At 38.0% G+C, this 17,123-nt stretch overlaps 1 pseudogene; it reads right to left on the reverse strand.

The window, feature by feature from the left end:
- Positions 1-11,789: 11,789 nt before the first annotated feature.
- On the reverse strand, positions 11,790-12,270 carry LOC118575582 (annotated as a pseudogene).
- Positions 12,271-17,123: the final 4,853 nt, after the last annotated feature.

A 17,123-nucleotide genomic window follows, 5' to 3' on the forward strand; every position in this document is an offset into this window, starting at 1 on the left:
TCATCTGTGACATGTGCTCTTAAATGCTGAGACATATTTTAAAACAGTTCATGAAAATTATAATATTAGTTGACTTATAACCTTTTTGCAAACATTTAATTACACTTATCATTTTCCTCTTTCCATTGTATAGCTTTATATCTCTTCCTACCCAAATACTGACTTTTATGTACTCTCAGCATTTTGTAGAAGTATGACATGGAATATCCACACATGGTGATTATATGGAGTATATTTTTCCTCTACAGCTAGGAAGAATCTAGTCTTAGTCTTCTCCTTTAAGAATGGAAAACTTGCCATTATCCTTGGGAAGATAGGTTTTATATTTCAACAATAATGCCACTACATTATCCTCTGTATTATCTAAAACAAGCCAATCAGAACATTAATCAGAGAGCCTCCTTGTGGATAATGTATAGGATATCTCCTTCAAGTCAGTCCTTAAATTAGGCTTTGGTGCTCATGAGACCCTCAAGAGCACAATAATTTTCTTGGACCTACTGACAAGTAGAATGAAAGACATCCAATCTTTACTTTTTACTTGTTTAAATTTATTTATTTTATTCTCTGTATATGTATGTTTTGTCTGCATGTATATATGTGCGCCACATGGATGTTTGGTGCCTGAGAAAGTTAGAAGAGGTTTGCACCTCCAATGGAATTGATGTTACCAGTAGTTGTGAGCCACCATGGGGATGTTGACATGTGAACCTGAGTCTTCTACAAGAGCAACAAATGCTCTTAAGTGCTAATCCATCTTTCCATTCTGTGGGACATCCACTCCAGTCAGCCTTGATACTATGACTACAACAAACTGTCAGTGAATATGGATCCTACTGAGCAGGGGAGACTGTTGCTAGAAGTCAGAGTCCTGGGAGAAGTTTCTCCCCCAGACAGTCGATCACTGGATCTCCAGTTTCAGTAGGCTAACTGTGGGTGTAGTCAGTTCCAAGAGAACTCTAAAAGAAGTAAGAAGAGACTTGAAGATTTTCCTGGGGGGCCTAGTTGATCAAGAGTCAGGAGACTGCTCATTTCTACTGTTACAATAATTGCAGCTCCAGGGCTGGTGATATTGAATTGAAAGATACATGTTAATGGTGCCCTCTGCTAGTAATATGGGTGAAATGCAAATAGGATTGGGAATTGTTTATTTGGGAATCTACAGAAGAGCTGCCTTCACAGTGATCAGTGCCAGATACTAGTGTGCTTATGATTAAAAGTCCCCACCAAAAAATGCTTATGTTGTGTAGTCAGAAGTTTTCTTGTTTGCCACAGCTATTCCTTTCCAAATAAACCCACAGAGACTTGTATTAATTACAAGCTGTTTGGTCTATGGCCTAGGCTTATTACTAACTAGCTCTTTTATCTTCATTTAACCCATTCTATTAATCTATGTATTTCCACCTCTCTTGTGGTGTTATCTGTATTCTATTACATTTTGATTCTCAGGTGGCAGCTTTCAGAATCTCCTGTGACCCCACCATTTTTCTTCCTCCATGTCTCTTGGATTTCCTGCCTGTCTGTCTTCTATCTTGCCATAGGTTAAAACAGCTTCATTTATTAACCAATGGGAGCAACACATACTCACAGCATACAGAAAAACATCCCACATCAATGTTGAAAAGTCCAGAATAGTTACTCTTTTACTCCCAGCAGTCAAAGGCATAAGGAAGAATAATGTCCACATTATCACACACATGCTTATACATATTCCAATTCTTGCCATCATTAATTAAAGAAACATTAACAAGAAAGTGTTAAACACAGCTGTAAACATGCCAAAAGTATATGTCCACATACATAGATACTACCTTCTCACTGTCTTACAATGAGGTTACTACCAGATAAAATAATGTAGAACTTTCTTGTGGTAACAAGGATAACAAGTCACTTAATGTAAATCCAAAATTAATCAAAGTGTAGAATATCCTATTAAAAGGAGTCCACTCTATTGATGTTTGTGTTGCCCTTAGTGATCACACGGCTGCTAGTGAGTTAAACATCACCACTGATACTAAGCATCAAGGGAAAGTATTGATACCACACAACAATGTATAGTAAAAGATAAATACTTGTAATTAGAAACCAAGTTTCTATTTAAAAATGCATTAATTGGGGCACCTTATGAAAGCAAAAAGTTACTGTGCTGCACCACTGAATGGGGTAACATAGTAAGTTGAGGACCATGAAATCTCACAGAGGATAGCAGGTCACTGGAAGTTGTTGCATGAATGTTGATGACTTTTATTGAATTTTAATTATAGAAGCTTCCATCACATCTTCATTATGTCTTATTCAAGGATGGACAATTAAATCTCTTGTATAAGGCCATGTAATTCACCTGGTAAAAATAGATGAGCTCATGACTTTCATTGCCACTCAATTCTAAGTATCTAGGATGAAGAATGAGACTATCATCTTGTGAGATGAAATGTTTTGTTCAGTAGCCTCATGGACACTGTATTGTTACAAAAAGAAAATGCAAACAGCTAGTCTCTATTGAATGTCTTCTTAATTGAACTGAAACTGAACTCACTCTCTAGAGACTTCCCTGAGATTCTCCCCTATTTTGGATTCCCTGAGAGAAGATAGATGGCCAAGGGAAGATTATGGATCTACAATTAGCATGGAATCTTTTTACATATCTAAATTTGGGTCACTCTTATTATCTTATTGGTCATTTTGATCATCAGTTTCACTGTGAATAAGATTCTTTCATAATCACTTTTTATTTTTGAAATTATAACATAATAACATGATTTTCTCCTTTCCTTTTCATTCCTGCAGACACTATGATTTACCCTCCTTGCGTATGCAAACCTTGGTTTGTGTGAATGAAGCACTTTGTGTACTGAACCATCTCAACTGTCCTAAATCTCATGTTCATGTACCTTCACTGTCAGTTCTGTTCCTCTAGAGACCTTGAGCAACAGAATCCCTTTTAATACAGTTTCAAGGTATTTTTTCCATCCACATTTGTATTTTCTTGACAGCAAATGGGAAATTTCGAGGGAAAGAAAGAGAGCTGGTGACTTTTCATCAGCATGATAAACCCTCTTACCACTAAACATGCAATGTTGAATACTGTGTTGATGGTGTACAGCATCATCATACATGAAGTAGAATCTCTCCAGCAAAGAAGAGAAGGTTTGTTGAAGCATGGACTCTATATGGCTTCACTATGTCTCTGCTTTCAAGAAAGTCAAGGTAAGGACATACACTTGAACCTTAAGGAATATGAAACAGCATAGATGAAAGTAAAGGAAGAACCCAGGGGAGAGGATCACAATCTTTCTTGTTGGAGACAAGTGATCCTTGGAGTCCTAGAATGACTCTCAGCTTTGTGTTATATTAATTCCTCTTTTAGAGTTGGAGGATGAAGCAGATACTTTATTTTTCATCCTTTTATTTTATGGCTCTGTGTGTTTTGCATACATATATGTTTATGTACAATATTCATGTAGTGCCAAGCAGCCCAGAAAATGGTATTGTATCTCCTGGTTTGGGAGTTTCAGGCAGTTATGAGCTACCTTGTGGATGTTGGCAACTAAAGTCAGGACTTCTGGAAGAATGGCTACAGATCTAAACTGCTGACTATCTTTTAAGAGCTAGAATCAGACATTTTGTTGAAGTCTTCACCACCACTATTCACCCTACATACTGAGGAACTGTTAGTAAATAGCAGAGGAGAGGGTTTTATATCATAGATTGATTGAAAATACAAACTCCAAATCAGAACATCATCGCAGCCTATTGAGTGGTTGTTCAAGCATGAACCATGAAGATTTTCCAGTGAATGCTCTACTAAAGACACACCCTTAAGTAACACTCTAGAAATATTTAAATGGGTCTGCTGGTAAAAAACTTAACACCAAGCTCGAACACCTAGGTTCAATCCTGGTGAATTATATGGTAGAAATAAAGAACTATTTACCTCATGTTGTCCTCTGAATTACACACACACCACCACCACCACCACTAAAAACAACAATAACAAATGTTTGTTTGTTTTTTTAATATGTATTTTTTCATCACAGTGTATATGGGTATTTTGCCAGCTGCTATGAATATGTACAACATGTGTGCCTAGTGCATCTGGAGGCCAGAAGATAGTTATGGTTCCAATTGAACTGGAGTTACAGATGGTAGAGAGCCACCAAGTGTCTGCTGGGAATTCAATGAGTGCTCTTAACTGCTGAGCCATGTCTCCATCCCTGTTAATAAAATATTTTTTAAGAAACAATGCTATTTTTGTATATTGACATCAAAATACTCAGTATAACAAACAAAATAACTGTGCTGAGAGGTTATCACAAATGATTTGCAAATCATTTGTGTTCCTGATAAGTGTATTCTAATACTATTTCAAAGGGAACAATTCCTTATGGAAGTGCTGTAAGTAAAGACACACTTAGCCAGGCTATGGTAGTGCACACTTTAATCCCAGCACTTTGGAGACAGAGGCAGATGGACCTCTGAGTTCAAGGCCAGCCTGGTTTACACAGTGAAGTCGAGGACAGCCTGGATTACTCAGAGAGACCCTGTCCTGAGAAAATAAATAAATAAATAAATAAATAAATAAAGAAAGAAAGAAAGAAAGGAAGGAAGGAAGGAAGGAAGGAAGGAAGGAAGAAAGAAAGAAGGAAAGAAAGAAACACTTGTGAGTAATAAGAGATGAAACCACTTTCTAATATTTAATGTGTTTTTCTTAAATGATGTTGTACATCATCCTAATACAATGGAGAAAATGACTTCATACCTGAATTTGTATCCATTGCAATGTTGATAACTATACCAAAATAGCTTTTGTAATAAAATCCACCATTGGCAGAAATAATCTGCTGTAAAATATGCAATATTCTTGACAGTCTTGGGGCACCTGTATATGGCCCAGCTGTGTTTTAAGTTAAATGGCATTGCAGCTGTGCCCAGCCATGCCCAGGCACTGATGATTGTTGTGTGTGTACTGTGCTCACTGAGAACTTCTTAATAGTCTAATCATAGTATGTGTATACTTCAGTCAATATCATGCCACAGCAGAGACATTAAGACTCTCTCTCAGCTTTTAGTGATCATGCTGTTCTGGATACAACATAAGGAAGTACTACTATGTGAATTCATTTGGCCCTTTGTAATCAATGTAACAGGAAATTCAGAGAAATCATTTCTACCATTATTAACAATATATATTGGTTGCATGTTTCTGATCTCAGGCATGATGACTGGCATCCAAATGACCTAATCTCCATCCTTCTTGACTGCATCTATAGAGACACAGTCATGATTACTTACTTACAGGGAATGGAAGGACATTGGTAATTGTTTAGCCTAGTATCAGCAAAAACCAGGGAAAACTCCTAATCTCTTAGTATATCTTGCATTTAGTGTGGAATATGGGGTTCCTTCAAGGGTCTGTGGCAGTGTATCTGGGAGAGATTTCATTCCCACCATTTGCAGCCTGCATCCTGAAGATGTTGCTTCTTAATACTGTCAAAAGTTTTGTTGTACCCCTCCCAAATAATACAAGCCATGAAATAAACTACTGAAGGGTGCAACAGAGTTCTAACAGCAAGGAATTCTGTGCTTAATAAATCCATGCCCACCAATGAAAAAAAAGAATTAGATTTCATCAGATTTTTGGATTTTATCCATAGCATAGTCATTGCCATTAATGGAAATACAGCCAAAGGGCATGTACAGTAACTGGAACTGTTCTTGGGGCCAAAGAATGGAGCCTGTTCTTTGTAGACAAACAGTGATCCTCCTATTTTCCTTGGGCCCCCTGGAATGACTTGGTCTGTGCTGAGCCAATGACATGAGTCAGCCTCTGCTCGGGCCCTACTGATTTAAATTTTCCAGGACACAGACTAGTGCCCAGAAATTCCATAATAGCTTGATCATACTGTTCAGGACTCAGTCCTAGCCAGAACACAGCATGCATAAGAGTGCTCACGATCAGCCACAGGACTCTGACTACTCTGAATTTCAGGCATTAGACAGTGACACTGCCTCTTTAGCATCCAGGTATCATATGTGCTGTTTAGGTTTTCAAAGGTTATCTATGAATATTCAGTTTTCTCTTATGGAGTTTACAAAGCACAATAAATGGTAAGCCAATTGCTCAGCAGTAGATGGCCAACATAAAATGAACTCTAAGGATCTTTTGGAGAAGTTTTTTTCTCATAATGCATATTTTAATTTTTTTAATTATTTTAACTTATTGATTTTTACTTACATACTATGTTTTCCTATCATGTGTTTCTTTGAGTTGTGTCTCTGTATACATATGTGTTTGTTTTGTTTCTTTATTCCTGACATGTTTTGGTGGTTTCTAGAAACTTTAGTGGTGAGTCCAAACTGAAGAAAGCAATTCACATGGGAAAGATACTAGATGTCATATTATCAATAGCTATTTTGTCATTGCTCTTTGTGTCCAGGCCCACTAAGCTGTAACAAGAGGCATTAAATGTCTTCCTCCAGATGAACGGAAACCTCTGAAAATGTGAGGCATAGAGTACAGCATCTGAGAAGTACTCTCAGCCAATGTAGACACTAGTAGGAACAGCAGGGCCAGTGCTAATGAGCAATCAATTTCCTCACTAGTCTTTCAAGTGATGGTGATATTTTCTGCCAGAAATGCAAAGATGGAGTCTGGGTTGTCTGCACATTAGATGTCACACCTAGCATTAAAAATACAAGACAAATACCAACATGATTAAACGTTCCTAAAGCAGTCATTACCTGACAAGGTGGACAGCACTGACCAAAGATAAGCAAACATGCATGTCTGCAATGTCATTATACCTTGTACCACAGCGATACACGTCATGACAAAACTACTCATAGAATCAGAAGCAAGAGTGTAAACACTTCAAAATATTTCTTAAATCATTGGGCATTTAACTATGAGTTGGTTTGTTTGTTTGTTTTTCAAAAACCAGTCACTTTCATGCTATAGGCTCTTTACTTCATTGATCCCACACTAAATTCTAAAAGGCCTAAAATGGGATAGAGATGGTTTCTTCTTGAAATATGGGCAAATACTACTACCCTGAAACTAAGGGATATAGGAATCTGAAAGGATCTAGAGGTGTTTTTAAGTTATACAAAATAATGGGGCACCTATTATTAGATTTTCAAAAATGTATATTGTGTGCTTTGGTCAAAACATAGTATAGATATTTTTGAAATTCTCAAAAAGTAAATTTTTAAAGCAAACTAAAGGTTTTATAGGCTGTGAACATCCTGTGTAAACAGAGCTACCCTTCAAACTATCCACACTAGCCTCTGTGTAATTTCTTGTGTAACACTGGAGAAAAAGCAGTTCTTCATGTAAAACTATATATCTACCCTCATACAGAATCACTCTGAGTATTTACTTCTCTCAGAAGTAAAGAGATTGTAATACCATTGTGGATAAGGGAGACTAAAAGTAACAAAAGGAACAAGAGAGTGGAACAAGGAAACAGATGAAGTAGGAGAAGAAAAGGCAGAATGTAGTATACAAATAAAAAGTTTGATGGTACTGTGTTACACCTCAGTGGTGTGTCATAGTTGGAGCTCTTATATGAGGGAGGTTGATTAATCAGTTGGACCTTGGATGCAATCACAAACACACTGAATAAAAGATTTAATACAGACGTGAAAGAAGAGCATGTGAGTATGTAGAACAATAAGGTGATGTGGCCACAGAGAAGTGAGAGCTCCAGAGTCTGGAAAAAAAATCAATGGGCAAATTTTCCCTTAAATCCTCTCTGGAGCCTCTACACCAACATCCTGAACTTGACTCATTGACCCTGATTCTACAATTCCTTTCCTTAGAACAGTGAGATATTACATCCTCTTCATTTAAAGTACAAATGTTGGAAATTTGTTACAATAGTTCATGGAACAACTAATATAAACTCAACTCAGAGAAAAAAATAGTTAAAGCTTCTCTTATTTATTTAATCTTCTGGTTCAATTCACGAGAGCTTCATATGAAAAAATGGGAGATGTTTATTCCTTAGGAAGAAAACACATGAATTCCCTTAGAGTATCATGAAGCTTATGATGGCTGTGTGTAGATATAATTCTAAATGGTCGTATTAAATAAGAAACACACAGCTAAATAAAGAATTAAAAGCCCAGAGATTGAGCAGTAGCCAAGAGCTAAGACCACCTTATCTTACCACTCGCCGTCCTTCCCCTGAGAGAGAGACCTTCTTCCTGTGTCCTGCCTTTTTAATTGCCTTTCTGTTCTGCCTTCTAATTGGATCTAAACCCAGCCACATGACTTCCTCATCACTGCCTGTTCATACAGACCTTGAGGTCTCTATAGTTGATACTGACATTAAAGGTTCGTGTCACTGCTTGGCTGTGTCCTTAAACAAACAAGGTTCTGCCTGCCATGTGACCAGATTAAGGGCATGTACCACCACTGCTGGGCTTCTACTAAATGGCTTGCTCTTACTTTGATCTCAGGCAACTTTATTAACATACAAATAAAATCACATTTCAGCACACACACACAAATATCACCATAGCTATATAATGCATATTGATTATTGTTTTACCTGGATCATATAAATCTCTGCTGATTTTCATGTGTCCACATTACAGCCTTCTGCATGTATACTTCTTGAATAATCTGAACACAACCTGTGCAGGTGTCAGTTAAAATCAAGACACAGCATAGGCATGAGGGTTTCCACTCAATTTCAGGGGCTGTTGATGATCTGGGTTCTGGACAAAAAGGGCTAACTCTGGATACTAATCTATTTATTGTAGCCATTATTGCTTGGTCTTTCAGGAAACTCCTCTGGGAATATTATTTATTGTGTGTATACTTATATATTTGCATGTAGTGGATAGCCATCCCAGCATTGGCCTGGAAGTTCCAACCCCCATTGAGGCTTCGGTAATGATCACGCCCACAAGGCAGGGCAGAGGAGGGAGCAGAAGCCTGGGGATCAAGAGGAGGTCGCTCTCTTGGTTCCGGGACACTGGACACTGGAGGTAGTCCAAGCAGAGTTCTCCAGAGAACACTGCCGGACTGCGCTATACCTTTGCCAGACCCTGCAACCTACCCCTTAATTTGTAAGTTAGCCCAAAAAATAAACCTCCCTTTTAACTACGTGGGGTGGCCTTAATAATTTCACCAATATTTGCAATCTAAGGAGCTAGATGTGACATCCTGATGACCTAGTCTCCATCCTCCCTACTGGTATATCTAGGAGACTATCACCATCACATTTCAGGCAAGTTGGAATTCTAACAGTTACATTTGCTGACAACAGAAGAAATTAGGAAATATTCCAAAGATTTTTCACCTATGATGCATTCTGTTTGCCATCTTGGGTTCCCATCAGGGTTCAGTGGTAATAATTATGGAACAAATTTCTCTCTCTCCATCATCAGCCTTGTGCCTGAAGATGTTGCAACTTGTCACTGTCCACAAAGCTATAATACCCTCCTACAGTGATTCAAGTCATAACACAAACCCCTCAGGCAAGAAGAGTAATCCAGGGTGCTCCAGGTATTTCTCTTAGTGTCCCCACATGCTGACAACATCTTTTCTACAAAGACAGGATATTAAGATGACTGGAAAGTTTTGGTGGGAGGGTTCAGGAGACTGATGTTTACCTAAATCTGCATACCTAAATCTTAGCTCAAAATGATCATGTACAATAACATCTCATGGTTCTCCAAAAAGAGAAAATTTTCACCTGAAGTTTCTGGGTGAGCAAGATATGTGATACAGACAGAAAAACAAAAGCCACTATAAATATGTATGAAATTTTCTACTTGAAACATTGGATTCCCTAATGCTGTTCAGAAATCAGAGCTCCCTGCCTTGAAGGTATGGGCCTCTAACCATGCTGTCTTTAGACAACCTCAGGCACCCTAATATTGTTTCTAAGTATTGGCAAGTAAAATGTCAACTGTAATTACTGTCACAGAATTATAAGAATGTTAATGTTTTGAATTTATTTATGTCATGCATGTGCAACTTTTGAGGTAGCCTCAGCAACTTTCAGATAAATAAAAAGAAAAACTTTATAGGGTCATAAAGTAGATTAAAGTGAGCAATTTTATTAATTATATAGGAGCCTTTTGGGAAGTTAATGAATACATTGATTATAGGAAAAATGGGGATATAATTCTTTTTTCTTCTAATAGAGGAACACCTCACAGTGATCTAGGTTATAACAATATTTCAGCGATTATATTAAGAATTAAAGCAAAATCCAGAAAAGATAAAATGCAATGGAACAGAAGTCCCTGTATGAAATTTCCTCAGTAGATAATTCTATAAACTTCTGCTCATCATCCACCAGGAGGAAGTGTTGGTTGCAAAGGGGTTCAAAGTGAATAATTTTCTGTTTTGATTGATAGATTTTGTTGAATACATACATTCTTTTCCAGTGATGCATCTGGATGTAAACATATTGCTTATGCCTAAGATAATAAACACAATGAATTCCATAAAGTATTATTTTAAGGACACTGAGTGCCTCACAAAGTCATTTATAAGCTGAAATGTTTGACTACCCCTACTTCATTATTTTCCTCTGGGTGGATTTGACTGCCATGATGTCTTGGATTGGAATGACCTGATTGCTTGGATAGAAATTGGTGTGTGCATGCAGCTTGATGGAGTTGTTGTGCCTTTCCCATTTAGCTCTCTTCCTCTCTATGCTTTCTATTTGCAGATGAAGATGTAAGCTCCTAGCTACAGGGCCATCCCTGTCTGCCTGCTGCCTGCCTCTAACCATGACTGTCATGGACAAAACTTCCACAGCAGTAAGCCTCCAAATTAAATGCTTTCTTCTTTAAATTGCTTTGATTCTGCTGTTTTGTCACAGCAATGGAAAAGTGACTAAGACATTTACCCTCTTAATAAGGGGAGGACTGAATGAAAACTTACTGTAGAGAAGGCGCCTTTCCTCCGTGCCTATAAGAGAGCTGACAAGCTGTCTGAGAACTGCGTGAGCAGGAAGTAATAGTAATTTCAGTAAATAATAGACTCTAGATTCTGAGAATACGTTGTTCCCAGAGGCAGGTTGTCAGAATACTAGTTCCTTAGGATTTTAAAAAATATAAGATTTGCTTAATTATATTTTATGTGTATTCCTGTTTTACTGGCACATATGTTTGTGTACCATATGAGTGTGATGACCTCAGCACACAGAAGAAAGGCTCAGCTATCCTGTGAATGGAGTTATGGAGAGTTGATAGAAGTCCTGCTGGCTCTAGGAATCAAACTCAGATCCTCCGAAAGACAGGCCAGTGCTCTTATCTAGGGCTCTGGCTATATTAGAGGTTGGTATGAAGCCATGGGTTTGAATGACCTTATTGCTTTGTTTGGAGCCTGTACCCACAGGATTTTAATATTATAAAAAGATACTAATATTCTAATTTTAATTGGCAAATAATTTTTCTAATAACTTCTTCTTGGTATATGTTTGTGTAGGGGTATGAATGCACCTGGTGTTAGTGTGTGTGGATATGAGTATCTGTGTGTTTCCTTCTCTGTTGGATAAATCTCAACTGTTGCCTTATCTGCAACCCAGGAAAAGGTAAGATTTCCTGTGAATCAAGAGAACTACTATCCTGATTTCAATGCTGGTGTTCAGAAAGAGGACAAATATTTAGAAAATTAACAAATGCATTTGGTCCCTATACAAAGACATCACATTGAACTTTAAATACTGTTTACGAGAAAAGAGAAACACTCTAAGAAGTTGAAGACAACCTAAGGAGCAATATGGGCAGCGTGGGCTCTCACTTCTACTTCCCTGGGTGGTTTATGTTATGGCTTGAATCACTGTGGGTGGGGTACTGTAACCCTGCTGACAGAAATAAGCTGCCATATCTTCAGGCTGCACACTACCAATCTTGAGAGAAAACTGTGCCAGATTTACTGCCACTGAACCTCGATGGTACCCCATTTGCCAAACTATCTCCAGCATAGATCAGTTGCTTAGGAGGTTTTCCTGGTTTCTGCTGATGCCATGCTAAACCCCAGCTAATGTCCTGACTTGCCAGGCATGTGATAGTGACACTTTCTCCCAGAGATGCAGATAGAGAAGTTGGAGACTGGGACATTTGGATGTCACATCTGGCACCTGATATTGGAAATAGAAAACAAATTAATTCTTTTAGAAGTGGTCTTTGCTAGAGACCAGGCTGCACTGACCACAGAGAGCTGAAAAAATTTCCAGTGGTGTCTTCCTTACCTGTAAGCCAGAGCAGCAGCAACCCCAGGAGATAAGTGGGGACAGTCATCTCTGTGCTGTGAACTGTGTGAGGCTGACACTAACACAGGGTGGGACCAGAATATGAAGACCTCAGGGCAGTGAAGTCCGAGCATTTGCAAATCAGCAGTGGTTGAGCACAGCCACAAGACCTGTCAAGTGACACATTATAGGTCTGTAGTCCTCCTCTGTCTCAGATCAGAGAGGCAGTACAGGTTTATTTGCAGGAATGTGCTCCTCTTTGAATAACAAGAAGACTACCTGTCTATGAGTTCCACCTTATTGGATTTCTGTCATTTTCAATGTAGAATCCTCATATTATGTTTTCCTCCATGGCAGGCCCTGTCAAATGTGGTACCATTCTAGAAAGCACACAAATGGTTATATGAATTTTTGTAGGTAAGTGCAGATGTTGTTGAGGCTGTGAAGTTCTTGTCTTTCCACACTGTTTATTTCTTAGATTATAATTTCATTATAATGTTTCTCTCATTTTCTCTTTCTACACCCTAAGAAACATCTCTCCCCACTTGTCTCCAAATTTCTGGCCTCTTTTTCCATTGATAGTGCATGAATATATATTTTTGGAGATACACATATATTTCTAAACATAAACTGTTGAGTCCATGTAATGTGTTCCTTGTATTTCTCTTTTGGGATGACCATTTGACACTGGACAATCAGTGTGCTGCTCTGAGTTCCACCATACCCAGCTTCCTTTACTTGTCTATAGTACTTCCTGTAGAACTAAGGCTTTTATGGCCTTTCCCTTGACTTGTTCACATGTTTATTTGTGTCATCATTATTCAGCTGTCATTTGTTCAGTAATGTTGGTGAGCCTTTACAGGTAGAGCTTCTGATGTTACTAGGAGATACAATTTCACAGCAAACTCCCTGATCCTCTGGCTCTCACAATCTTTCCACTACCTTTCCAAATGCTCCCTAAGCCTTAGTTATGGGAGCATTTTGTACATGTGTCCATTAGGACTGCACTGAAAACCTCACTATCTAGCTTCTTGCTTATGATTACTTGCAGAAGAATAATAGATTAATACTGAGAGACATGTCTTTTAGGGAAGGACAGGATCTCACATAACTAAACCAGCTTTTCAGATAAACAATCCTGTCTTATTCTATTTTCCATATCTCAGTTATTCACTAACTACTTCCATCAAGGACAAATGAATTCATGGGTTTTCTCCCCTTCCATAGGGGGATATGAGTTCCCTCTTAAATTATGCTGAGATTGTATGTGTGCGCTATGTTCCTTTGAGTCTTCATATGTTATTACGCTTAAGGAATGTGAGTTTTCTCTTTGATATAATCATGTCCTTTAATACAGTGTTTCCTAAACTTACATATGCTATGGGCATCATATCTATTCAAAATCCAAAAAGAATATATTTGTATTAGTTTAGTTTGGGTAAGAGAGGCACAAGAAGTGTGGTGAGAGAAGTAAGGGAAAAAGTTAGAATAGAAGCTCAACATGGGGAGTTACATACACAGTAGAGTCCAGAGCCTGTGATCATTGAAAGTAAAGACGTGGTGAACATACTATGAGTTTCCATGAGCGATTTAATGGGAAGAATTTTACATGTGCAGGCAAACACTCTGCAGGAAATAATGTTAGGGAAGGGTGAGAACAACACCCTACTCAGGGAATGAAAATGATGGTGTATTGGTGAAATTATTAAGGCCACTCCACATAGTTAAAAGGGAGGTTTATTTTGTGGGGTAACTTACAAGTGAAGGGATAGGTAGGTTGTAGGGTCTGGGAAAGGTTTGGCACAGTCCAGCAGTGTTCTCTGGAGAACTCTGCTCAGTCTACTTCAAGCGTCCAGGGTCCAGAAACCAAGAGAGCCCCTGCAAGCTAAGAAAATGGCTGACTTGCAAATCAATGACACAGGTGGCTTTGACATTTGTGATCATAGTGTTTGTGTTGAGGGACATAACAAAGTATCTGCAACAGAGATAAAATTATGTTCCCTCACAGATTTCTATACATTTATATGAGTATATCTTATGTACTGACACCATATATGTATGTATGTTTTGATTAAGCATTAAATAATTTTCACAGATTCCAAAAAATGTGAATTTATTTCACAATTGGCAGCAACTCTCTTAAAAAATACAGTTGATATGAAATGCTTTTCATATGGATACAGAACTGAACATTACTAAAAAGTTTAAATTTTTTTAATGTACATGGTAGATTTCATTGCATGTATAACACATGGGCTTCTGAAACTGGACAGAACAGGGTGTCAGATATGATGGAACTTATCAGGTTCCAAGGCACCATGCCTTTAGGCACTGGAAATTGAACCAGAGTCATCTGTGGAGAACAATATATGCTCTTAACTGCTGTGTCATCATTTCAAATAGTCCCTGAAAATTATCATTTTAGTTGCTTATGACTTTTTTTAAAACATATAATCCCACTTATGATTTCCCCGTTCTGTTATCTGTCCTTATATCTCTCTCAAACTACATACTGATTGTCACAATCTCTGATGCATTTCATAGAAGCATGACACAGAGAACATCTACATGCAGTGATCATATAGAGTACATTTGATATCTACAGACATTGTTACTCAGGTACCAGATGAGGAAAGCTGATGATGGAAGACAGTCGGTGTGTGCTGCACCTGCCCTACACCTGAGTGAATCATCACAGAAGCCAGTCTTATTAGCTGGAAATACTTTACAAGAAACACGTGTTTTATGGTTGGATTGACACAGCAGCAGGCCTCTCAGCTGGATACCTCTACTGTTATCTCTTCCATGAAGTTGTATTCTCAGAATATTCTACAGGTATATTGAACACAAGATATAATAAGATGGAACGAACTTGGTCAGTCCCTGACCATCATAAATCGGTCTAATTAACACTTCCTTGGAAGTCCATTTTTCCAGCATAATCCATTGTCTTGTAACACTGTGGCCCATCTGTGAAATAATTATTGGACTGCTGGTTAAACCTCCATAGGACCATAATGTATTATCTACAGAAGTGTGTGAAATGATGAGGTTACTCAGAAGAAAAACATATTGTCAATAATAGGGCTTGTGTAGTTCAGATATCATGGGCTAGTTCCCTGCAGTGTTGAGGGCCTCAAGAAACCACACATTAAGCTGTTACTCACTTTGCGTGGAAAAAGTAGATGCCATCAGATCCTTCCAACAACAATATCAAGATACTTTGGGGAACACTGATCTTACTTATCAGGAAAATTATTGTTCAGGGCTAGAGTCTTAGGACAGGCTTTTGTAACTCTTGAACAAAAGGAATTCTCAGGATCTCCAGTCTCCACTGACTAACTGTTGGTGGGAAATGTACCTAGAACACTGTCACAGAAGTGGACAGGGACTAGGAGAAAGTGCTGGATGGCATTTGAGTAAGAATCCAGAAACCTCATTTGTCTCTAGTATTACAGTTGATAGGCAGTCCAAAGGTGGGTGATGTTGACTGGATAGACATATATTATTGCCTCCCTCTACTGCAGAGGTTGATTGTTAAATGAGGAAAGAAGTAGGACTTTGTATAAGTGCAGCCTAGAAAAAAAAGTAGAAGAGGATTCATGGCAAATTGTAATATACTCAGAAATAGATAGTAAAACAAAGCTGGTAATGTTTCTGCCTGAAGATGAAAAGAAGTATTAGGAACAATTTTGTGTAGGTCATTACACTTAATTACATACAGAGCACATTCTTACACAGTCCAATCCTTGCTACTAAGAAGTAAGAAAATATTGTGCTGGGATGTACCTTCATTGGTGGAGTTCTTGCCTACTATGAAAACAAAACCAAAAAAAAAAAACAACCCCACTGTGTTAGAGCCTCAGCATTGCATAACAGGGCCTAGTGGTACACTCCAGTAGTCTCCAGTAGTCCCAGCTCATGGCAGTGAGAAACAGGGCTGCTAGAAGTTCAAAGTCATCTTCTTTCACACTTTTGAGTCAGTCACAGCTAGATGAGAACAGGAATATATCAGGAAAAAAAACCTCTAATTTTGAAACCAACTCCAAAATATTGATAAAGGATTATACATAGTTGTAAAGGTTAATGGAGTTGAAAATTTACTATTTCCTATGCAAACATTCAATCCACATTTAAGTTACAACAGGTCAATTTGTTTGAATTGGAAATAGTATTAGCCATGAATACAATCAATATATATATATTCCTTGGACTATCCTAAGTATATTTATATTTATATTTGGCCATATTTGTTGAGGCCAGCCAATATAAGCCATTCCATAATTCTATAATAAATTATAGACAGTGTCTTGAATAAGATGCAATATGGGGTTTCCTCAGTGGTCTCCTGGCGTCCTGGATATTGCTGCTGTTACAGCTCCCACAGCTCAGGGTCAAGCAAAAACACTGACATCACAATCCATAGTGGAGAAGAGGTAAGCATTTAAAATCTGAAAGAAGGCTAGTATTGAATATGCAATGCCTTAAGGTAAAAATTTAAAAATGACCCAGTTGAATCATTGTATGTAGGGAATTAATTGGGGACTTCTGTCTGTGAGCATTTGTATGTATGTGTGTACCCCAAATCTCTAAAATTTAAACTCTATTTTATATAGAATGTTCTCAAGCTATACTTTATGTAGAAGAATGAAGACCCATTGTAATAATTTGAAATTTTTACAAGTTTCTTATATTAGGGCAAGTTTGTTAGTCACACCCATTTCCACAGTGATGCATACTGTACAAATAGTGAGAAAGATCCTATCATCAGTACTTCCCACCTCATGAAGAGATGACAGAGTACTCTGAGGTCAGTGTATAGTTCTTCACCATTGAGACCAAGTCATAAGCCATTCTCTGATGAAGGACTACTCTGGGGGACAGCTGTTGGTTACCCCTACA

This window comes from Onychomys torridus, unplaced genomic scaffold (genome assembly GCF_903995425.1).
Source record: "Onychomys torridus unplaced genomic scaffold, mOncTor1.1, whole genome shotgun sequence".
In the NCBI taxonomy this organism is placed as follows: Eukaryota; Metazoa; Chordata; class Mammalia; order Rodentia; family Cricetidae; genus Onychomys; species Onychomys torridus.